The sequence below is a fragment of the Grampus griseus genome (genome assembly GCF_964374135.1).
Source record: "Grampus griseus genome assembly, chromosome: 14".
NCBI lineage: Eukaryota > Metazoa > Chordata > Mammalia > Artiodactyla > Delphinidae > Grampus > Grampus griseus.
In genome coordinates, this window is record NC_139008.1 from 83,287,011 (window position 1) to 83,311,717 (window position 24,707).

Here is a 24,707-nt window from a genome sequence, read left to right on the forward strand (position 1 = left end):
CAGTGAGGGGAAAGTCAGTGGGAGGTGAGCTTCGGGGGTGGTGGGGATGGGGCGGCAGCAGAGACCCGGTGGACGGATGTGCTGCAAACGCAGCCTGGGGAGCGGGGTTAGCAATGCACAGACACGGCCTGGCCGGCGCAGCACAGTGCGGTCGATGCCACGGGGGAGGGGCGGCTGCACAGGGGCGAGGGGCCATCGGGGGCTCCTGGTGACCTGGGGGAGTGGGGTGGGCGCTCCTGGTGGGAGGCCAGTGTGGGCAGAGCTCGGAGGTTGCGGCTTGGCCTCCTTTGGGATGGTCGCTCTCCAGACGCCAGGCTTGTCCTCCCCGCGCCACCGCCCCAATCCTGCAGAGCGGAGCTCGGCCTCCCAACGCAACATGTGCATCTGTCCCGCCTCCCACGTTCACCTACCACGCACAGCGGGTGAGCCGGGCTCCCTCCGGTCACTGTGAACCCCTCCCTCACCCTCACAGCCGACTCCTGCTAAGCCTGTCTCACATCTGCCCCCCTCCTCCCCTCCTTGCCCCCTCCCCTGTTTCCAGCCCCAGTCCAGGGCCACCCCCTCTCTCCTGGACCCGTGCAGCGGCCCCTTCACGGCTTCTGCCCCATCCTTCTTCAGTCCACACTCCACGTGCAGGTAGAGGGTCCTGTTGAACATGCAGCCAGAGGGTCACGGCTCCTCCAGCTCCCCTCTGCGGCTCCCCATCATCCTTGAGGAAAAAGCCAAAGCTGCCACTGTGGTCTGTGAGGCCCCTGCCCACACTGGGCACAGCTCACCCACCACAGGACCTTTGCACCTGCTGTTGAATCCTCCAGCTTTTACCTGCCGGCCTCCTTCAGCTCTCAACACGGAAGTGTCTTTGTCCCAGCGGCCTTCTCCGGCCCCAGTCTCGGTCCAGGCAGCTGAACTGTGTCTCCCTTCATCTGCGTCCTCACCTGTCTCTGTCCCACCCCCTTTAGAACACCGATGCCAGGGGGGCAGGGGCTGTCTGCCTTGTGTCCCCCATACCTAGTGCTGTGCCAGGCACAGCAGCGAAGCTGAGGCCTGCCAGCACTCAGAACTTGATTCTGGTGGAGGACACCAGCGGGAGTTCTGGGACCATCCATCCCAGCTGGAGTGTGCTGGGCAGATCTGAGGCTGGGGCCAGGGAAAGGGGGGCGGGCAGAGGTCAGAGTTGCTGCAGGGAATGGGGCGGAGGAGATGCATGGGGAGCACAGCACCTGCACGGAGCTGGGCAGCTGGGTCTGACCCCCGAGTCCAGTGACAACTCCACATGGTCAGCCCTTGGCTGTGAAGTGAGATGGGCCACCCCGATTCGGGAGGTGGCTGGGGGTGACCGGGAGCCACCTTCTCTGTCCTAGTGTCCCTGTGGGATCTCCTTGGGCCTTTTCCGATCCCTTTGATTCTGAGATTTGCAAATTCCCCCTTTCTGTAGTCCAGACCTCCAGCCTCTGTCCAGGGAAGGGTCAGGGTTCCCGGGGTCAAGTCAGGTGGGATCCTGCCAGGCAGGGTCCCCTTTTCTTACCTGGAACCGCTGATGCCCCTCCCTGCCTGCCCCTGCCACCTGCCCATCTCCCTCCGGCTGGGTCTGAGTTTGCAAACACTGGCAAGGGGTCAGGGAGGTCAACATGGGGCTCCCAGCTCAGAGGAGACATTGCTGCAGCTGATAAGGGCCGTGGGGCCATGGAGAGAGTTGCAGGTGCTGCCAGGGTTATCGGGAGGGCCACTTGTGGCCAGCCCGTTTCCTGTCACTATCGGCCAGTGGCAGCCTCTGGGACAGACCTCGAGGACTCAAAAACATCCTCCTGGAGCCCGGGATTGAGGGCTCTGGACGGTGGCAAACCCAGGAGGGACAGAGCTTGCAGGGTCAGGGCACTGAGTGCAGAGCAGGGGCGAGCTGAGGGCGGCAGGGCCGAGGTCTGTGCCCGCGGGGGATGTGGTGACTATGATTATACATGATGATGGTGAGCACTGCTGACAGCGTCCGCGGTGCAGACTCGGCTCAAGCGCTGTGCAAGCGCTTTTCACGGACGGTTGGTTACCCACGAGGGGAGCGCTCACAGTGGCCCCCTTGCACAGATAGGGAAACTGAGACACGGGAGTGGGGCCACCACTGCCCAGGCCCCTGAGGAGTGGCGGTGGGAGGTGCTCTGCCGTGGAGCTGAAGGGTGTGGGCCTGACCCGTGGCCCTGGTCCCCCCCAGGCCAGCAGGGTGAGCTTGGCCAGGCCTCCACCTCCCTGAGCCTCGCTGGGAATGGGGCCATGACCGTCCTCTGAGGCCGGGGCTCTGTCCCTTCTCCGCTGCGTCCCCAGCAGACAGTGTAGTGAGAGTGGCCCCAGTGACTGGTTCAGGGATAGGCATATGACCCAGTGTGGGTCAGTGAGTCAGTCCTCCTGGATTTCTGCTGGCACTCCTGGGGGAAGGAAGCTGTCTTTCTGCTGGGGAAGCCAATCTGGGAGCAGATAAGCCTGGAGCTGCTGGGGTGAGGGGTAGGGTGTGTGTGGGGGTGGGGTTGAGAGGTGGGACTATTTGTGCTCATGGAGGGACTGTCTGAGAAGGAAGCCAGAACTAGGGAAAGTAGAGCTGAGGAGTGAAGATAGGGTCTTAGTGACATCTTTGGGGCCCCTTGATCCAGCTATGCCTGAGTTAGACACTGGACTTTTCCATTACAAGAGCTAATAAATTTCCTTTTTCACTTAAGCCTATTTAATTTTTTTTTTTCTGTTCCTTGCAATCAAGACTCTGGATATATACAATCTCAAAGGGGCTGCATTACTTAAAAAATTAGGCTGAGTGACATACAATTAAAAAAAATCAAAATAACTGGTTTTTAGCAAGTTACAAGTTTTTTTTTTCTCATGTAAAAGAAGTCTGAAGCAGAAGGTCCAGTGTTTAAATGAGAGCTCCAGTCATCAGAATCAGGTTCCTTCTAACTTCCCATGGCACTATTTTAGTGCATGGTTTACTTTCTCAAGACCATCTCATAGAACAAGATGGCTGCCAGAACTCCAGCCATCGCGTCTGAGTTCCAGGTAGCAGAAGGAAGGAGGAGGAAAGTGAAGGAATACCTCAAGCTGGGAATTTCCAAGGAGACTTCTCAGAAATTGCATATTCCTCTTCCATTTCACTGGCCAGAACTTAGGCACATGGCCACACCTAACTGTTGGTGGGGGGGTAATGCAGGGGTTTAGCTGAGCATATAGCTGGAGTATAGAAAGACTTTGGTTACTAAGGAGGAAGGTGGGAATGTCCATCATGCAGTTTCTGTCTCAGACTCTCGCAGCACTTAGCTGTGAGTGCAGGATACTAATGTCTCATTCAAAGGGGCTTTGTGGAGACTGTTACTGACTCAGTCTCTCTTTCGACCTTCACACCAGCGAGGTGAGCTGGGTCTGTCATCATTATGCCCATTTCCCACATGGAGAAATCGGGGCTCAGAGTGCTCACAGAATTTGCCTGAGGTCACCTGGCTCCCCAGGGGCAGTTCTGAGATGGCAGCTGAAGCTTCTCCCTCATGGTGTGTTCAGGTCTGGTGAACAGTCATCACGGGGCATGTCACCCTTGCGCAGGCAGGACTTGCAGCCTGAGGTGCTTTCACATTTAGGGTCCTCGAGTGGGGTGCTGGGTCTGCTGCTGCCAGGGGAGAACCGCGTGATGTTTTCCGGTGTACTGGCTCTTCTCCTCCTGGTCAGAACCCTCCCACAAGGAGTGGGCTAATAGTCCCATTTTACAGAGGGAAAGACTGGGGCTCAGAGGGGCTACGTGGCTGAACGTAGCTGGTCCAGGCTTGGGTTTGTCTGTCTGACTCCAAAGCCTGTGTTGTTGGCTCTGTGGCCTCCGGGAGCTTGAAGTGGAACATCTTGGCCTGGGCTCCCGCCCCTCCCCTCCGCCCTGCACGCCGCCTCCAGGCAAGCAGACCCCATCGGGCCAACATGGTGCAGTGCCAAGGCCGGATGTTTGGGCACCTCTGGCTCTGTCTCTGGGCAATAACTGGGTCGTGGTTACATCACCTGCACATGGGGTAATCCCCACAGTCGCCCTCCCTGGGCCACCACTGGGATGAAAGGGGGTGACTTAGGCAAAGTGCTCAGTGATAGCCCCCTGTGGGGTGGGCGCCCAGCTCCTGGAGCCCCCAACCCCCATGCCAGTGGGAAAGCTGAGCAAGCAGTGGAGGGTGGAGGTGAGAAAACCACCCTAATTCCTGCGAAAGCCGCCGGCTGCCTCTCAGAGTCCCGCCTGTGGATGAAGGACCCCATGTTTCCAGTCAAATGAGGCAGCTCCCACCTTGTGTTACCCTCAGCTCTGGAACTAAGGCTGTCCTCAGAGTCCCAGAACTCATGAAAACTGACATTCATTAAATACTTCCTATGTCTGTTCTTTCTCTGAACCCTCCCAGCAACCCGTGGGAGGTTGACTGTGCCCAGCTCACAGATGGGAAAACCAAGGCTGGGGAGATTCAGCTGCTTGCCCAAGGCTAGAGAGCTGGTGTGGCTGAGCCAGGATTTGTACACAAGAATCCTGAATCAGGAGGGCACATGCTGCCCTTCCCAGAGGGCTGGGCTCTGGCCTCCCCATCCCCGCCCCATTCTCCTCTCCTTTGTCACCGCCCCCCCCCAGCATGTCCCTGCCCTGACTGCTGAGTCACACTTGTGCTTGTCCCCAGAGATGTAAACTCTGAACCAGACTCCCCCTAGGTTTGGGGACCATCCAGATACAGCGAGAGTAGCAGGGGCAGCTGTCCAGCGTGCCCTGGGGCTGGGTGTCTGCACAGGGCATGGTGTGGGGTGGGCACCTGGCCCTCCAGATACCTCCTGGGCCTCCTGCTGGGGCTGATAAGTGCACGGCCTTGCTTATCAGCCCTGTCTGCTCACCCCAAGCCTTGTGTACACATCGGGGTGCCCAGCAGCCTGGAGATCAAGGATGGGGCAACCCCACCCCCTGAAGCCCAGCCCACCAGACAGCTGAACTTGGTGCACTAAAGGCAACCCAAGAGTTCCTGGTGCCTCCTGCTGGCTTCTTGGCCCCGTGATAGGGATATTTTTAGAGAAATTAAAGTTTTTTTAAAAATAAATTATAACATTAGAACTGTTGGGGAAAAATTCCAAAATAAAGGAAATTTATTAAAATAATCTACACATGTGTATAAAAACGGGAGGAAGGAAATAGACGAGATGTTAATGGTACTAGGACTACAGGAGAGCTTTACTTTTTTCTTAACACGGTTCTGTACGATTTACAACTGAGCAAGAAAAGTTGGAGAATGAAGTTTGGCACTTGGTTGACGTTACATCTGTGTCACGTACCCCGAATACTAACAGGGTGGGGTGCCCGCTGGCTTGCCTGTGTTGCTCCTCTGCATGTCTCTGATGAGCCAGAGCTGGGTGGGGTCCACAGCTGTCCTTGCCTCCACCCGCCTCTTGCCTATGGGGACCCACTCGATCTTCTAAAAAGGTAACTCAGAGCGTGCTGTTCCCTGGCGTAGGAGCCCCTGTGGCTCCCCACTGGCCTGGAAGAAAACCTCAGTTCCTTGCCATGGCTCAACTGGCCCTGCCACCTCTCACATGCCTTTCTCAAGAGCCACTCTCCCGCCAGGTGTCCTGTGCCAGGTCCTTTCTGTCCCTCAGCCTGGGTCCAAAAGTCACCAAGTCTCAGCTCAGATGTCATCCCCGCTCCCCACCTGCTAGATGCCTTCCCAGACCTTCTTGTCGAAGCTCTGGCCTCTACGCTGCCCCCGATCCGTGTTCTCTCTGATTTTTCTTTTGGGGCAGTGGTCTCTCTTTCTGTCGCCATCATCTGGGACAAGAGCCTGGACCTGGCCTCAGAGCGTCATTGGAATGAGGCTGGGCAGCCTCTTGCTCCCCCCTCTTCCTACTTGGGGCTGACCGGGTCCTCTGGGCTGCGTTCTCCCGACAACCCCACTCCTGCCTGACCCGAGGCCTCCCACCATCCCCGCCCACCAGTGCTCAGCACGCCCGGGACTGCCCACCCCTGTGCGGTGTGGACCTGGGCTCTGTCCCATTGGCGTACACGAGCTCTCCTGACCCAGGGAGAGGCGAGCATCGCAGGAGTCTGCTTGGCTCCCTTGGGCCCAGGATGAGGGAAGGACTTGTGAAAAAGGCCATAATCCGGAGTCTGGAGCTGTGGTTTCATGAGTCTCCAAGGTCACAGGGGGTGTGGGACCGCCGTGTTCCTCCTCGTGGGGAAGGAAGGACAGAGAATCCTGCACTTCCTGAGCACCTAGCTTCTGCCAGGCCCTGCGCCCGCCACTCAGCTGTGTCAGCTCCCAGCAACCCCGTGCAAGATGCATGTACACTGTCCCCATTTTGCAGATGCAGAAACTGAGGCTCAAAGTAGTTAGGGAGCTGGCAGAGCTGGGGCCCAAACCCCAGAGGGTCTGACACCAAAGCCCGCCCCCCCAGCCTGCTGCCGGCTTCTCCTCTGGAGGGAATGGCAACATGAAATACGGTGCAGCCGTGAAGAAGTACATTTATGACATGGAGAGATGTTCACGGAGCACTGTGGAAAGGAGAGAGCAACACTGGCAACACTGGGCCCACAGTCCCGCACAGCAATGATTAAACACGTGCTTTCCCCCTTTTCCACAGTCCCCACCAGTCCTTATTGTGCCTCTCACCAAGCTCTGGTGGGCATTTTAGTTTGCCAGCTAGGAGCCATGGGAGAGAGACAAGGGCGGGGAGAAAGCAGGGGCCACATCAGATACACACATGTATCTGATGACATCCACCTCGATGTCTAACTAGAGGACATTCATGTGGTTAAGCCTTGATGGATGGATGGAGGGAGGGAGGGATGAATGAATGAATGGAAGAAAGTATGGACAGAGAGAGAGAGTGAGAGAAGGAGGGATGGAGAGAGAGAAGGAAGGAAGGACTGATGGATGGAGGGCTGGGTGGAGGGGTAGAGAGATGGAGAGACATGGATGAAGGGATGGATGGATGGAGTGACGGATGAAGGGTGGATGGAAGGATGAATGGTAGGTTAGATAGACTGCTACCCCCCATCCCCACTCCAGCAAAGTCAGCACAAGGGTCCAGTGCAAGGGTTTGGAATCAGACAGGCTTGAGTTTGAATTTGAGTTTCTTTCCTTACAAGCTATGTGACCCTGGGTGAGTCACTCACCCTCTCTGATCCTCAGTTTTCTCATCAGTGCCTCCTAGGACACCAGTGGAAAAAGCAGTGAGGGCCAGGTTTGAGGGAGGAGCTCGAGGAGTGCCAGCCCTTTATTACAGTCAGTGCTTCTGTCCTGCTCGGTCCTGAGAAAACGGGTCAGTTCCTGGGGAGATTTGGCATTTCCCCCTCCAGTTCTGAGGATCTTGGGATCTCGCTGGATTGCTGCCAATGCTGATAGCACCCTTCGCTCACTGGCTCTAACCTCAGCTGGACGGATATAACCCACCCAATACACAAACAGTCTGCTGTGAACAGGGGGAGGGTCGTTGCAGCACCCCCCCCCCCGACCCTGACCCCAGTCCTGGCTGCACCGCAGAACCTGCCTCCACAGGGCTTCCCAAAACAATACTGCATGGGCCCCACCGGGACCAGCTGAAGCCCAGTCTCTGGGAGGAGGGCCTGGGCATGGGTATTTTTTAAAGAGCATCTAGATGGTTCTAAAGTGGAGCTTGGCCTAAGAACCACTGTGTTTAGTACCTTTCAATTTTTTATATGTTTCCCCCTGTCCGTTTTTCCTTTGTTTTTGTCTCTCGTTTCTTCAGAGGTCAAAAAGGACTCTGCCTTCCGTAGCTGGAGAAAGAATTCAAATTTGTTTCCTTTTTAGGGTTTTGATAGTTCACTTTAAAAAATATTTTTTTGTGAATCCCCTTGGAGTACAGCTGGTTAGAGCGGGAGAGACGGGAGCCCATCTCTTTCCTTCATGTGGCTCTAAGACCCTCCATGAGTATAGCGTGGGCTTTTATTATAACTTAGACTGGTTTGAAAGGACAACGCTAAATGCAATCAAAGCCAAAAAGTGAGATGCCCGTTCACAGCCCCTAGGATGGCTAGAAGGAAAGGCCAGGAAAGAGCCCATGTTGGCGGGGTGGGAGGGGTTGGAACTCTCACCCTGTGGCGGGAATGTGAACGGAGGACAGGCTGGCAGTTTTCAAATGATTCAATGTGGAGTTACCATATGACCCAGACATTGCCCGCCTGGGTATATACCAAGACAAATAAAGACATACGCCCACGCAAAACCTTGTCCATGGATGTTCTAGCAGCCCTATTCACAGTAGCCCCAAAGTGGAAACCACCTCAGTGTCCACCATTGAAAAATGGATAAACAAAGTATGGTATCCCATCCAAAGAATATTACTTGGTCATAAAGGGAACCGATGAAAAGGGAATGAAATTCTTTTTTTTTTAATTAATTTTTATTGGAGAATGTTTGATTTACAATGTTGTGTTAGTTTCAGGTGTACAGCGAAGTGAATCAGTTATACATATACATATATCTATTCTTTTTTTTAGATTCTATTCCCATATAGGTCATTACACGGTACTGAGTAGAGCTCCCTATGCTATCCAGTGAGTTCTTATTACCTATTTTATATCTAGTAGGGTGTACATGTCAATCCCATCTCCCAGTTTATTCCTCCCCCGCTTTCCCCCTTGGTAACCACAAGTTTGTTTTCTACATATGAAATTCGGATACATGCTACAACTCAGGTGAACCTTGAAAACAGGATGACAACTGGCAGAAGACAGTCTCTTGTATGACTCCATTCATATGAAATGTCTAGGATGGGCAAATCCATAGAGATAGAAAGTACGTCCGTGCTTGCAGGGGCTGGGGGGCGGGGGTGGCCTGTCCCATACCAGGCACACCTCACCAGGCAGGTCTTAGGAAACCAGCAAGGCAGTGGCTCTGAAACAATGAGAAAAGACAATGAAAGCATATTCCAAAAGAGCAATGGACGTCACCGCGGGAAAAGGCAGAACTCTGGGCCCTCCCCACACTTCTTTATCGTTGAATATCACTTCTATTTTGAATGATGCATGCGATGGGCACCCAGTCCTTCTTGATGTTTGTACCCAGGGTATCGGCTTGGCTGGAGCCGTGGGGCAAAGGCTGCGACCAGGGCCAGGCCCAGCCCAAGTAGGGAGTCGTCCCTGTGCTGGGCTGTGTCTCTAGGACACAAGGGGAGGGGAGGTTCTGGGCTTAACCAATCTGGGGAGGAGACCCAGACCTCTCTGAGGCCTGCACCCCCACTCGCCTGACCCTGGGCCTCCACCTCTATGGTCTGAGGGTGGACGTGGGGGCATCAGGTATAACCTGGGGGGCAGGGGCTCTGATGAAAGGGGCATTCATGGACTTCAGGGCGGGTTGAGGGGTGCTGTCTGGCGAATGGATTTTACTTTCTACTCTATACGTATCTTTGTTTGAATGTGGTACCACATTCACGTATTGCTTCTGTGATTATAAAAAACAAGAAGAGTGAAAAGAAGTACAATCTCAGAGTAAAACATTGGATGGCTACAGAGTTCAGTAACGTACAAAGGAATATTCCCTCCAATCCCAGATAACATTCGTGTTTGTTTCTCCAGATTTCTCTGTAGCAAGGCAGTGACAGTCATAAATATTTTTAAATGAGACCTCCCTATTTTTCAATGTGCTTGTCCACTGACCTTGGTAGCTCACAGCCCCCTTGTCGTTTCTGCATTCCGTGAACTCTGCTAACTTGCATTAGCGCCTACCGTGCACAGACTCTCTTCTAGGCCCTGCGGAGACAGCAGGGAATAACGCAGACAAATCCCCGCCCTCACAGGGCTTTCAGTTTACTGGGAGAAGCGGGCAATAGACAAGGAAACAGGTAACTAAGATCGTTACGGAATCAGCAGGAGCTGGGGAGGAAATTAGCTGGTGATCACAGGACCTTTGCACGAGCTGTTCCTGCTGCCTGTGCCCTTCCCGCAGATGTTCACGCAGTGCCCATCCTTGGCCGACTCCTTGCCATCTTCCCACTCTGCACTCTGATTGCCTGCCTCCTCTGGAGAACTTATCAGGGTTGGTACTTCTCAGTGCATTTTATTTGCTCATTTAATATCTGTCTCCCATCCTGGACTGTAAGCTGGGAGGGGCAGGAGCAGGCCAGAGACATCCATGCTGGTACGCAGCCTCTGCGCCCAACGCCGGGCACGTAGAAGGGGGCTTCTAATACGTGCTGGCCATGTGAATGCTAAATAAATTAAATGATCTTCTGAGTTGAGGAGAGGCCATCTGAGGCAGTGGGGAGTGCATCTTCAGGAGAGGATGCATGGGGGCGTGGGTACCCTGCCTGTGGGCTCTGGACCCAGCCAGGACCTGACCTGGGAAGGGCCAGCAGAGTCCAGGCCCGGGGAGAGGAGGGATCGCCTGGTCTGGGTGTGAAGGATTAGCAGAAGTGAGCAGCCGTACACCTCCCTCCCCACCCAAGTCTTCTGGGAAGGATCAGGGATGCCCGCGGGAGTGTAGGAGGTGGACGCCTCCCGTGGGCTCCTCTGGGGATAGGCTCGGTCTCTTCTGAGGGCTGCATGATTCAGTTTTGACCATATTTGCCTCAGAGCCAAGTGGCCACCCCGCGGGGCCATGGTATAAATATCGGTTTGTTTACTCTGTGTCCCAGTTGAGCATGGTTCTGAGGAACGCAAGGCTTCCCTGTTGTTTAGCCTGTGAGTTTGGAAACCGGGCCCTGGGGGTGGGAGTTGTCCAGAGGTTCTGAGTCACATTCGCTGGGGCGGCTTGGGGTTCCTCGGCCCAGGCCACCCTGCGTGGTGCTCATCTCCAGAAAGTAAAACAGGCAAATTCTCTGTGCGAGCTCAAGCCCCCTTGTGTGGCGGCTTCTGTGGCACTCTGCCCTCTAACTGTGCCCGAGTGTCCCCCTGGGAACCAGCCGTTCCCTACATCTGTCCCCGAGGCTCAGGTGGCTCCACCCCTGACCCCGTTGAGATGGGCATGTGACCCAGACCTGGCCAGAAAGAATGTCGCATGCCACTGGCCTCAGTGACTGACTCGGGGGTAGGCACATGGTCCAGCTACAGGCAATGAGAGTCAGCGAGACTTATGATGGGACAGCTGGGAGAGGCAGGCCCCCTTGCCTGTGGATTTAACCTGGGGGATGGGAGCCTGGAGCTGCCAGGGTGACCCATGGAGCCTGAGCATGAACCAGCTTAGGAGGCAGCAGAGAAATTAAATCCCGAGGACAGTGTTTAAACTGCTGGATCCAGCCATTCCTGAAGTCAGGCTGAGAGAGCCTGTCAATTCTCTTTTTTCATTAAACCAGTGTATTCGTTTTCTATCAAATCGTCACAAACTTAGTGGCTTAAGACAACACATAATAGATGATTATGTCCTACTTTTGTGGGTCAGAACTCCAGATACAGCATGACCCAGCTTGGCCTTCAGCTTGGGGTGGCAGAAGTCAGGGTGCCTGCAGAGCTGTGATCCTTACTGGGGGCTCTGGGGAAGAATCCTCTTCCAGCCTCATTCAGTTTGCTGGCTGAATTCAGTTCCTTGTGGCTGTGGGACTGTGGTCCTCATTTCCTGCTAGCTGACAGCAGGGGTAGGTCTTTTCTTCTAGAGGCTGCCCACATCCTTCTCGTGTTTTCCCCATGGCTCCCTTCAGCCACGGTGGGTCAAGTCCCTCCTAGTGTTCAAATCTCTCCAACTTCCTCTTCTGCTGCTCCTCTCTGCCTCCTGCTAGAGAAAGTTCTCTGCTTTTAATGACTTATGTGATTAGATTGACCCCACCTGGATAACCCAGGATATGCTCCCTCTTTTTTTTTTTTTTACGTTTGGCTGCATTGGGTCTTCGTTGCCGGGCGTAGGTTTTTCTCTAGTTGCGGTGAGCGGGGGTTACTCTTCTTTGCGGTGCGCGGGCTTCTCATTGTGGTGGCTTCCCTTGTTGCAGAGCACAGGCTCTAGGCGCACAGGCTCAGTAGTTGTGGCGCACGGGCTTAGTTGCTCCGCGGCATGTGGGATCTTCCCAGACCAGGGCTCGAACCTGTGTCGCCTGCATTGGCAGGTGGATTCTTAACCACTGTGCCACCAGGGAAGCCCTACTCTCCCTCTTTTAAGATCTATAACCTTAATCACACCTGCAAAGTCCCTTGCCATGTAACAATATATTCAAACTTCATATAGTCACAATTTCCCGGGATTAGGACACAAATGTCTTGCAGGGAGGGGCGTTATCCCACCCACCACAGCAGCCTGACTTGGGCGTTCTGTCATTTGCAAAGAAAAGAATCCTGAATGATTCACCCTCCTTCTGGAGAACGGTTAGCTGGACATGACTGGATTATGCAGCTGAATTTCTGACTTCAGGAATGGCTGGATCCAGCAGCTCAAGCACTGTATAAGGATCCAAGTTCTCTTTATTTCTCAGCCTATGTTGGTTTCATGCTCAGAGTCCATGGCCCCTGGCTCCCAACCTCTGGGTTATTCCATTGGAAAGAAAATGTGTCTCCTTCCCGCTGGTCCCTAACCTTAGCCAAGCCCGTCACAAAATCAACCTCCTTTATCTTGAAGGGCAGTCTAAGTTTCTGCTCTAAAATCCCCCACGTCGGTTAGATTCTGGCTCTCCCTTTGACTAGCCTCAGAACCACTGAATGTTTTCCCCCAAGTGACAGCACATTGTGCCCCAAAGATTCTTATTTTGTTCCTTCTACAAATGTCCAAGCTTATTCTCTGTGCTAGGCACTGGAGGTGCAACAGTAAAAAAAAAAAAAAGTGGGTGTGGCTACTGCCCTGACAAGGGCATAAGCAAAAAAAAAAATCACTGCCTTACAAATTTGTGAAGGAAACAAGCAGGTGAGGTAATGGAGAAGAACCGGGAGAGTCCAGGTGAGAGGCGGGTCCAGCAAAAGTCACTGGAGGGCTTCCCTGTTGGCACAGTGGTTAAGAATCTGCCTGCCACTGCAAGGGACATGGGTTCGAGCCCTGGCCCGGGAAGATCCCACATGCTGCAGAGCAACTAAGCCCGTGCGCCACAACTACTGAGCCTGAGCTCTAGAGCCTGCAAGCCACAACTACTGAGCCCATGTGCCACAACTACTGAAGCCTGCACGCCTAGAGCCCGTGCTCTGCAACAAGAAAAGCCACCACAATGAGAAGCCCGCGCACTGCAACGAAGACCCAACACAGCCAAAAATAAATAAATAAATACATTTATAAAAAAAAAAAGTCACTGGAGAGAAGTCATGGAAGGGGGCAAGACGGCAGAGCGTTCCAGAGACGGTCACAGCCTGTGCAAACGTCCTGAGGTCGGGTGCGCTGGGCCAGGTTGAGGAACTGCGGGGAGGCCAGGAGGGCAAGAGTGTGGTCGGGGGAAGGCGGTTGAGGCTGGCAGAGTGTAGCGGGAACTGGGTGGGGATGAAATGCATTAACCTACCCCCAAGTCCTATAAAACAGAAACTGGCTTGGCTTTGGACTAGCAGCTTCCGGGGGGGGTGGGAGCACCCCGTGACATCTTCCTCCCCTCCCCGGGGCACCCCTCCCCTCCCCCAGCACCTCCGCCTGTGCAGTGACGGAGCCAGAGACCATCGCCAGCACAGACTTCCGCCCCTGCTTCCGCCGGCCTCTCAGAATAGCGTTTGGCACCTCACTGAGGTTTCCACCTGCCGCCCTGGCCCTGCAGGCTGTCTCCACCCGCCCTTCCTCTAAGAGGAGGGGAAGCACTATTGTTCCTCGGGTGGTTGACTTAGTGAGAAAGGGGAACAGACAGGTCCAGCCCCAGGGGGTGTGCCCAGCATCCCCACCCCCTTTGCCCCCTGCCTGGTAGTTTCTCCCACCTCCAGATGCCAGTAGTCACGTTCCTGCTCCTAAGAGCGGTGGCATTTTTATTCAGGATAATTGCACAGCTTCCATTCACCAGTGTATCCACTGGGAATTGTGGGGCGAGGGGGGCGGTTTGTGGGATGGGAAAGTCCCTCCCATCCCCCACCCGGTTCTCTTCCCTCCAGGCATCCAGGGCCTCCAGTTTCAACACATTGTATTTTATGCTTCTGTGTGTCTGTTTCCAAGTCAGCACGCGCCATCCGCTCTGTGAGGCGCTTGTTCCTTTCCCTTAAATACATCTTGAAGATTCCCCGCTGAGCCCACACTGAGCTTGCTATCGCCTGGTTGTCGGCTGCCTAGTATTCCACGTGTGAGTGGGCGTGCTCTACTGCCCGCCCCCTGGGATGGAGGTGGAAGTCGCTTCCAGCCTTTTGCTCATTCAGGCAGAGGTAGAACGAATCACCTTGAGCAGAGTTGCTGGTGCACCTGCCGTTGTCCGGTGCGTGCACACCTGCTGTGTGCCGGGATTTCACCTGCAGGCTCCTTCTCAGCCCTCACACGGCACTGCCGGGAGGTCACACCAGAGGAGGTAACTATTCAGGGCCACGCTTTTAAAGTTCATGTCCCAAACTCAGTGGCCTGGCTAGAACTTGACCCCTGAAATGGGGTCACTGTTCTTTCTGGGGCATCTGAAGAGGGATCACATATGCCCCAAACCAAGCTTGGAGATCATCGTGGGGTCTTCCTGTTTTTCTTTTCCTGCTTTGTCCTCACCATGCCTGCTGCCCCCTCGTCCCTGGAAAAGGCTGCCCGGTGCCAGGCCCGGGTCCCTGCCTTGCAGGTGCCTGCAGAGCTCCGCCCTGTGAGCCGACCTAGTGCCCTGGGGTGGGGGCTTCATTACAACTCCACCAGCACCAACCCTCTCCTTCCAAAGAAATAAATACATTCTGTCTCCTTATTGTACTTATTGAACAACTACCAGATACAAAGTCCTAGTGAGGAAGACAAAAAATTCGTAAGTCATCATTGGAATAATTATTTAATTTCAGTCTGATAAATACTGCAGTGAAGTGCCAAGCCCTCCCAGGTGTTCCTCTGCCTCAGGGCCTTTGCACATGCTCTTCCCTTTGCCTGGACCACTCATCTTCCAGGTATGCACACGGCTCACTTCTTACCTTGTTGCATTCAAACTCATAGCCCCCAACTCACCGTGCTCCCTCTCTCTTGCCTGTTCATTTTTCTCTGTAGCTCTTATCACGCCTCAAACCTACGTTTACTTTATGTATCACTTATTATTGCTTATTCATCTGTCTATTACCTGTACCCCTGGTGGACTGTCAGTCCATAACGGCAGGCATTCTTGTTTGCCTTGTTCACTGCTCTATCCGAGGTGCCTAGAAAAGTGCCTGATACACAGTAGCTTCTCAGTAAATATTTGTTGAATGAATGAATGACCTAACAGGGGATGTGACCTACTTAACTCTTCGGGGACCAGGAAGGACGGTGTCAGGGGATGTTTTCCTACCACTGGGGACAGACCCAGGTTTCATGGGGCCTGAAGTTTATACAATTTGGGGCACTGTCTTTAAGAAAAAGAGTATATAGTTACATGTACAGAGTAAGGGCCAGAGATTGAAAAAAAGACTGGCATTGACGAAGGGAAAGACATTCCAGGCAGAGGGAGCAGCCTGTGAAAAAGCCAAGTGTGGCCAAGAGCCAGGGAAGGAGGGAAGGTGTGTGTGGCCACAGCATTGCCAGGGACCCCTGAGGGGCTGGAGATCCAGTGGGGGCCAGCTTGGAAGTGACAGGGTGTGACATGCGGGGCCCTGGTTTCTGCAGGATCCCGGGAGAAAGCCCGAAGAGGACCTCCGGGTCCTGCAGGACGGAGCCCTGCCAGCCGAAGGCATTCCCACTCACTCTACCGGCCAAGCAGGGGGTGGCCCAGCCCTTATACCCCATTCCACCCCAATCAGCCTCCAGGAATGCATTTCCTGGCCTTGGGGTCCCTGCTCACCCCTACCCCACCCAGAGAGGTCCCCCGAGGCTGTCTGGGGAGGCTCCACTCTGCCTCCCCCCCAACCCCCCGCCCCCCCCCCCCACGCCCGGCTCTGCTCAGAATAAAAGCTTGGGGCCCTGGCTGGGGACCCTGTGCTCTGACCCGAAGCCTCTGCCAGCCATTTGCATCACAAATGAGGCTGGGTCAGGCTGTTGGGCCCTGGCCAGCCTGCCTGGTGCTGCCCTCGGTGACTTAAGGACACAAGCCACCATCCAGCTGCTGCACATTCTGCTCCCTCCCCCTGCTGCCTAGACTGCACCCCTGGGGGAGGATGCCCGGTCCCCGGTCCCCAGCAGGCCTGGGATCCTCCTGACCAGCCAGCCCTCCCACCAGCTGGGAAGAACAATTATGGCTGACAAACTGAGCTCCTGTCCTGTCTCTGAATGTCGGAGGTGGGGCGGGGAGGGTAGGGGGGCTCAGCATGTGACATTCTGGCCTGTAGCTCTCACAGCAGCCCACTCTACAGAGGAGGAGACTGAGGCTCAGAGAGGGTGAGCAACTTGCCCAAGGCTGCTCAGCTAATAGCCGGCAGAGCTGGGACTTGAATCCATGCCATTCTGCTCTAGAAGCTGTGCTGTGAACAGGGGCCATCCCCTTGAGGGTCATCTGTGTTTGTCCACCATATGCAGTGGGCCCTCATAGCTGCTGGATGAATAAATGGTCATCTGAGCTTTAGCCTTTCTCCCCAGCATGGTCGGGGTGAGTAGGTGGGCTGCTTCTCTTTCTAGACTCTGAGCCCGTGAGGTCAGGGCGCTGCCCATGCCTGTTTGTGGTCCTGGTATACAGCAGGCACTTAATCAGTGTTTCTGGAATAAATAATGGAATAAATCAACACACAGACTCTTTCTGAGCCTGGGTTGTGCTTTTCTGCTGCAGGTTCCTTTCAAGGAAGAGGTGGGTTGTACCCAGCTCAGGGTCCCCAGGGCTGAGTGTGCGGCTTGGTTCTGGAAAGTTCTCAGAGGTTCAGCCATGACTTATCCTCCACAAGCCTCGCCCCGGGCTGGCTGGGGCTCCTGCCCCAGATCCTGGGGGCCTGACCTAGGGAGGAATTCAGGGCTCCCTCTAAGCGAGCCTGGGCACAGGGAGGCCCCTGTCTCTGTCCCCTGCCTCTCCCTAGCTTGGCCCTGGCGTTCTGTCCTGCCCCAGGGCCTTTGCTCCTGCTGCCCTCCTGCCTGGCCCTCTCCCAGCAGCTCTTCCAGGGCTGGCTGCTTCGTCACCTCCTCAGAGAGGTCCCTGTCTAGCTGCAGCCCTTAGATATTTGCTATCCTCACCCCGTCTGTCTCCAGAGCTCTGTGGATGCCTTATCATTCCTCTGGGGTTTTGCCGGTGTCTCCTTTAGAATGAAAGAGGGAGAAAGATGCACACACTACATAGAGCAAAACAGAACGAGAAGGGAGAAGATAGAGGGAGAGAGTCAGATGGAGAGAGAGACAGGGAGAGACTGATGGAGAGAAGGGAGAAGATAGAGGGAGAGAGTCAGATGGAGAGAGAGACAGGGAGAGACTGATGGAGAGAAGGGAGAAGATAGAGGGAGGGAGTCAGATGGAGAGAGAGACAGGGAGAAGCTGATGGAGAGAAAGGAGAAAATAGAGGAGAGAGTCAGATGGAGAGAGAGACAGGGAGAGACTGATGTAGAGAAGGGAGAAAATAGAGGGAGAGAGTCAGATGGAGAGACAGACAGGGAGAGACTGATGGAGAGAAACACAGAAATAGAAACGAATGTGAGAGAGAGACAGAGCAACTCAGAGGCAGAGACACAAAGAGAAACCGAAAGGAAACAGGACCAGCGTCCTGGAGAGAAATGGAGCCGGGGCAAGAGGGAGGGGACAAGAGAAAGTACTGTGCGGTGGACAAAAAGGGATATGGGGGCCCTGGGCTTCCTTCTGGGGTGATGGGAAGGTTCTGGAATTAGATCGTGGTGACGGTTGCACAACTCTATGTATATGAAAAGCCACATAATTGTACGCTTTACAAGGTTGCATTTTATGGAACATGAATTTTGTCTCATTTGAAAACATGAGAGGACATCAGAGAAACCCAAATTGAAGTACGATCTACAAAACACCTGATGCTCTGCAAATCCAGCAAGATCAGGAAGGACAAGGAAAGAGCGAGGACCATCCCTGGGCCTGCAGGAGACGAGATGACTAAATTCAGTGCAGGACACGGGACAGAGAAAGGACACTGGGGGAAAACGCGAATCGCGTCCGCGGTTTAGTTAATGGTGCTGCATCGAAGTGAATTTCTTGGTTTGGATCATTGTACTATTATGTAAGAGATTAATATTAGGGGAAGCAAGGTGAAGGGGACGTGGGGACTATCTTTGCACCTTTTCTCTAAGTCTAAAATTATTTCAAAATTAAAAAGTTAAAGCAAAGGAGACAGAAATGACCAGAGAGCAGCCCTGGGACAGAGGAACTGCCTGTGCTCCTGACCCCAAGGAGACCCCAGTCAAGACCCCTTCGGGATAAAGCCCTGGGCTGCGGGGGGGGGGGGGCCTGGTGTCTAGTCCTCTGCCCATTACTGACAAAGAGGCTGCTGATGCCCCAGAGCAGGCTCTAGTTCCAGCTGAGGTACTTCCATGCCCAAGGCTGCAGACCCTGAGGCTCACCAGCAGAGGCTGCTGACAATTTGTGACTCTCCTGTTGTTCATTTAATGGTTTCAGCAGCGTTTGGGGCAGCCCCGGGCGCTCCCCTGCACCCATGACCATGCCTATTGATGTCCCTCTGTTCCACCTTCCCTCCGCCCCTGCTACCCCAACACACAGCCCTTGGTGCCTGCCAGCTGACTCCCGCAAGGCTCCTGGCATCCTGGGAAAAAACGCCCCAGATCCTGCTTTCCTGCGAAAATAGCCAAGTGGCAGCCCCATGCTGGGGTTGGGGATCACTTCATGTGGGTCCCCACACAGGACAGGCCGGCCCCCCGTGTTGACCTCTGGGTTCCTGGAAGGAAAATGCTCATTTTTATTTCCCTAGAACCCATTCCTGGACCAGGCATGTAGCAGGTGCTCAACACTTGTGTGTCTCCCAGACACCTTACTCCCAGGACCTCAGCCAAAGGCAGCTCTTTCCTCACCCAATGGTTTCAAGCTTTTTAAAGTGGTGAAATCTACCTTTTAAAAATGAAAATATTCAGAGAATAATAAGCCCCTACTACCACTACCCAGAATTAAACATGACACAATGAGACACGAAGATTTTGTCACATTTGTCTCTAATCCTTTTTCTTTTAAAGAAATAAAATGTTACAGATACAGCTCAGCTTTGCTGTAACTCCCATCACCCTCCCCCCACAGCCAACCTCAGTGGGAGCGAGAGCTGCAGCCTCATGCCCAGGTTTCTACCTACATGTTTATGGTGATGGTCAATTTTCCGTATTGCTCTGTGTGCACCGTTTAAGCAGCTTGCTCGTGAACAGTCTCCTACAGCGTGCAGAGCTCTGATTTTGTGTGTTCCAATCAAATACACGTTGAGGCGCCCTCCTTTTAAGGAGCCGTTCCCCACCCCCTCCCCGACCCCTGCATCTGCCCCAGCTCATGCATCTGCAGCCCTGGCAGCCACACAGGGCTCAGAAGGGCCCCACGCCAGGCTTAATGCTCTGCTGTCTCCGTCTTGAAATTCTTAGTAACTTTTGCACGAGGGGCCCGCATTTTCATTTTGACTGGAGCCCACTAACCGTGTTGATGTTCTGACAACGTGGAACACCTAACCGAACCCCCGTCCTGTGCCAGGCCCTGGCTGGCCGGCAGCACAGACCACCTCAGCACATCCTCCAAAGGCTCTGTGAAAGGCGCGGTTCCCGTCAACCCCATTGTGCAGATGGAGGCACTGAGGCTCAGAGAGCTCCTGACTCGGGAGCCCATGCCCTGAAACAGAAGACCCACTTTGAAGATTGAATCTGCTCCAGACCCCTTTCTTTCCTTTTTTTTTTTTTTTTTTTTAACGGTACGCGGGCCTCTCACTGTTGCGGCCTCTCCCGTTGCGGAGCACAGGCTCTGGACGCGCAGGCTCAGCGGCCATGGCTCACGGGCCCAGCCGCTCTGCGGCATGTGGGATCTTCCCAGACCGGGGCACGAACCCACGTCCTCTGCATCGGCAGGTGGACTCTCAACCACTGCGCCACCAGGGAAGCGCCAGACCCTTTTCTTTTAAAACCAGGGTCCTGCGAGTTGAAGGCTTCCTCGGCGGACCTGGCCCCTGGGCCACAGAGCCGGTTCCCCGCCATCCCCGCGGCCACGAGCCAGAGCTGCCTGGCTTGTCCGTGCTGACCCGGCCCCGAGGCTGAATTCATTTCACCACACTTCCTCTCCCCGTGGGGACTGTCTCAACGTGGGGTGAACCAACCCGGGGGTTAATCAGAGCGCCACTTCCTCTTCCCAGAGACGACCTCTCACAGCCTGCCTTCTATAATTAGACCCCGGCCTGCCTTCCCCGGCTGGGCGTGGTTGGGCCTGAGGCTGCTTCCGGCTCTACAGAGGGGTTTCCACGCGGCTTCCCAAGAACCCCAGGAGCCTGTGGGGCAGGGGGCGTGTGCGGGGGATGCTCAGGCCGCGAGGCCTGGGATGGGGCCTCCTCCAGCTTCCTGGCGGGCCCTCGCCGCCACTACCCCTGCCGTCATGCGGGTGGACCAGATCCATTTCTAGGATCTGGGAGACGGGTTTTGCCATAGTCTAGAGCAGCGGTTTTCCACTGGGGGGCCGTCGGGCAATGTCTGGAGGCATTTTCGGTTGTCACAGCTGGGGAGGGAATTGCTCCTGGAATCTAGGGGGAAGAGGCCAGGGAAGCTGCCACACAGCCCGGGGCGGCCGGCTCCACAACAGGGAAGGGCCCGGCCCCAAATGTCAACGGTGCTGAGTTTGGAGGAGGACGTAGTTTTGACCATGAGGACAGCGCAGGAGAGGAGGTGGCTGGGATTCGAGGTATATTCTGAAGGTAGAGCGGACAGGACAGGGTGACGTCTGATCGTGGCAAGTACCATTGTTGAGAAGGAGCGCGATGGGGACGCCCGAGAGGGAAGGTGACAACAGCTTGTGGGAGGAGGTGACAGTGAGCAGAGGCTTGAATGATGAGGGGCCTTCCTGGAAGATCTCTGGGAGAGCTGTAGGGAGAGGAAGACAGGTGCTAGGGCAGGTGGGAAAGGATTCTGAATCTGGGTGAGGAAGTGAGAGGAAGCCAGGAAGGAAGGCGGGGGTCACATCCTGCAGAGGCTTATGGGCCAAGAAGTAGGAGTTTCACTGGCAGCCTCTGAATGCAAAGGTGCTGAGAGCACAGGACGGGGGTCCGGAGACTGGATTTCAGCTTGAATTGGGTACTCACTGGCCAGGTGACTTTGGAAAAATTACTCTTTGGGGGCTCCAGTTTCTTCTCTGTCAAAATAGGGGCAATGCTACCATCTGGTCCCCCCAGGAGGCTTCTGTACAGTCAGTGAGGTGCTGACACAGGACACAGGATGGGGAGGTGACTCCCCATTCTAATCTGAGTGTTTAAGAGTGACCCACAAGAGCTGTAAGCTCGAGTCCCAAGTGTGGCGGACCTCCAAGACCCAGGCCAGGGTCCAACCAGCTCGGGCAATGAGCGTCCACAGGACTCTTGGAGAGCCATCTTCAACAGCGACCCCATGTGGTGGTAAGACGCCATGACTGCAGTGAAGTTTAGTGGGGAACAGGCCTCGCACCCACCTGTGGGTTGAAGACCCTTCAAGGTGCGGGAGGACCCAAGAAGGAGGTTCTGGGCATCTTGTTAATACAGCGCCTGGAAGCCTGAGTGATTAAGGAACAAAGAGATATAGTCATCCCAATATCATAACTTGGAGGAATTTATTCTCATGTCCTTAGTTTGGAAGGAAAGTCTCCTGACACTCGGGGACTCCGGGAGGGCTGGGGGTGAGCAGGGGTGGTCACGGGGGCAGGAATGGTGCCTGTGACACTCCTGCCTCAGTGGGCTGGCCTGTTTCTCCAAGAATGCAATCGGTTCCTCTGGTCCCTCCTTGCTTTCTCTCCAGCTTGGGTGCCTGCAGTCCCATCCCAGGGAAGGAGTTCCTCAGTTGGGGAAGCTCTGAAGACACTCAGGTGAAGGGACGGCAGGAGATGGGGCGGCTGGGGGCGGAGGCTCTCACCACCTTTTCAGGCTGCAACCTCTCCCATCTCCCTTCCTGCTCAGAAGACATTTCCCACGTGGACCCGCCAAAGGATGTCACAGAAACCATCCGAGAAACATTCCAACGGGGTGAACAAATCATTTGTCCCCGAGAAAATATAGACAGTTGTTACATGGAAGAAGGCGCAGCCTTGCAGGCAAAGAAAGAAAAAATGCCAACAAAAGCCCCACTGCGCGCTGATGCAGTTAGAAAACAATTTGAAAATGATAAAGCCCAGGGCTGGCAGGGATGCGGGGAAAGCAACACATCAGCTTTGCTATAAATTGATTCCGATTTTTTTTTTCTTTCTTTTTTGGCTGCGTCGTGCAGCACGACGTGTGGGATCTTAGTTCCCCAACCAGGGGTTAAACCCGTGCCCCCTGCATTGGAAGCGCAAAGTCTTAACCACTGGACTGCCAGGGAAGTCCCCAGATTCAGATTTTGAAGATCGATCTGTCTGTATGAAATAAACACTGAGAAACTGCACGTACCCTCTCACCCAGCATTTTGTCTTTTGGCAAAGTGTGGCCTTATTTAAGAGTGGGAAATGGAAAAAACAAAAGCCCCACCCCCCAGATGCCCTGTGTTAACTTCTGTGGAGTTAACTCTGTGGAGTACTCACGGTATTTGAAACGCTAAACGCGTGTTACCTCTTTAACCTTACAGCTGCTCGGCGAGGTGTGTGTTTTCTGAGCTCTCATTTCAGAGATGACGACCTGAAGGCCCCTGGAGTCCAGCCCTCCCATCGCGGTCACGCGGGTGGTAAGTGGCAGAGCTGAGGTTTGAACCCAGGCTGCCCCACCGGAAACTTGGGGGGCGGTCCTCACCCCACACTACTATCGCTCTGTACTGTGAAAGGAGAGTCGTCCACCAAAGAGACGCTGCTGCAGCTATGTGTGTGTGCGCTGTCACCAGGAGGCGACCAGAGGCAAAAGAGCTCCTTTCTGCTCCCTTCTGGTGGTGAATGCATGCCGGCTGCCCGGCAGGCATGCCCTGGCCTGTGGTTCTGGAATGCGGGTGAGCCGCTACCCCGGAGACCTGCTGTTGGTGGCCGGTGTTGGTGGGCCCGGCCCAGGCCACAGACCCAGCTGGCACACACGCTCTGTGTTTGTCCAAGGAATCACGCCAACGCCCTTCGTGCCGCCTTGATGGGAGTTGAGCAGTTGAACCGATGCCCAGAACCCTCATGTCTCCCGCTCGGGCAGAAATGCCGGTGGCCTCGCGGCTGGAAGGATAGTGACAGCTCCAGGCACCTGCAGCTTCAAGGAAGGCGTGACATTTTGGAGATGCTCTTGGCACAGGCCAGAGCTTGGATCCTCTCCCTCCCAAGAAGGGGATAGGAGGGGACACGTCCCTGTGGCATGTCCGAGGCTGGTGTGAGTGTTGACGTGCTGCGAACCCTCAGGGAGCAGCGGCTCGTGCTCCTGGGGTCTCCTCTCCCCATCTCTAAAGAGCAGGGTTGGCCCATGTGAGTTTGTTGAAAATATGGGGCCCAGGCTGCCACGGCCACGGGACGCTGTGCGTGGGGCAGATGTGGGGCACGGGCGAGAAGGCCATCCCTTTGCAACAGTTTTTCTGTCCTTCTCAGTTCAGCTTGGTGCTCCCGTGTCTTGACGGCCGGCCACCCCCTGCCTGCCCCCTCTTTAGTAGGCCTCAGGCTCAGAGCCGGGGGCAGGCAACGGCATTTTAATAACATGATTTGTCTTCACCGTGCTCGCTTTCGGAGTTACCTTCTGTGAGTGGCAAGTGGTACTGGTTTTCTGTCTACATTGGTGACAGAGAATTTCCTTGTAAGATAAACTGAAGTAAAGCTAAAAGGCGAGTCATCCTAAATAAAAACGTGAGGCAAATGGTAGGTCAGATGGATGTGCTCAGTCATAGAGGTGACCCCTGAAAGCCTGAAGTCTGGGGCCCAAAGCTAAGGGCCCTCCGTGGTCCTCCCTGACGACATGGCCCTGGACGGTGTGGGTCTTGCCAGTCTCTCCCCTCCTGGCTCGTCAGTCCTCTGTGTCTAGGTGGCCAGTTCTTTTTTTTTTTTCAGCCGTGCCACGTGGCATGCGGGATCTTAGTTCCCCGACCAGGGATCAAACCCGTGCCTTGAGCAGTGAAAGCGTAGAGTCCTAACCTCTGGACCGCCGGGGAAGTCCCAGTGGCCAGTTCTCGAGTCTCTGGGACCTTTGGCCTCCCCTTCCCTTCCTCCTCTCTCTTCTTCCCTCCTTCTCCGTCCTGCCAAGTCAAGGCCAGGAAGGATCACAGTGCAACCCCCTGCCATTGCCATGTTGGTCTGAGGGTTTCCGTATGGGGAGGGTGGCTGGGCTGCCCTGGGTGCTGGCTTTCCCTTCCCCAACTATTTCTCTCCGCCTTTGTTAGGCCAGTGCACCAGTTCTTACCTTGCCTGCTCATTAGAGAGGCTTCACAGGGTGAGGTGCAGCTTAGAGGACAAAGCGTCACGTTTAATACTGATGACAAGAGCTCACGGTCACTGAGCAGTTAACTGCATGCAGGGTACTGTGCTAAGAACTCCTTAGGTATTAGCTCATTGGATCCTCACCATAATCCTGACGTCATCTTTGATCCCTCCCCCCTTATTCCCCATCCCCTGTCTCCCGCTGTACCCAGTCCATCAGTGAGCGCTACTGACTCTGGAAAACATCTCCAGAATCTGACCTCCCCACCTTGCCTGCTCCCACACTGGGCCAAGCCCCATCACCTCTTGTCTGCATGATTGCCTTCTCTTGGTTGC

At 54.8% G+C, this 24,707-nt stretch overlaps 1 protein-coding gene across 1 annotated transcript in view; it reads left to right on the forward strand.

Moving 5' to 3' along the window:
• The window catches only part of RBM38 (RNA binding motif protein 38), a 49,992-nt gene that overhangs the window by 16,124 nt on the left and 9,161 nt on the right, over window positions 1–24,707 (forward strand). The gene's annotated exons all lie outside the window — the stretch shown is intronic.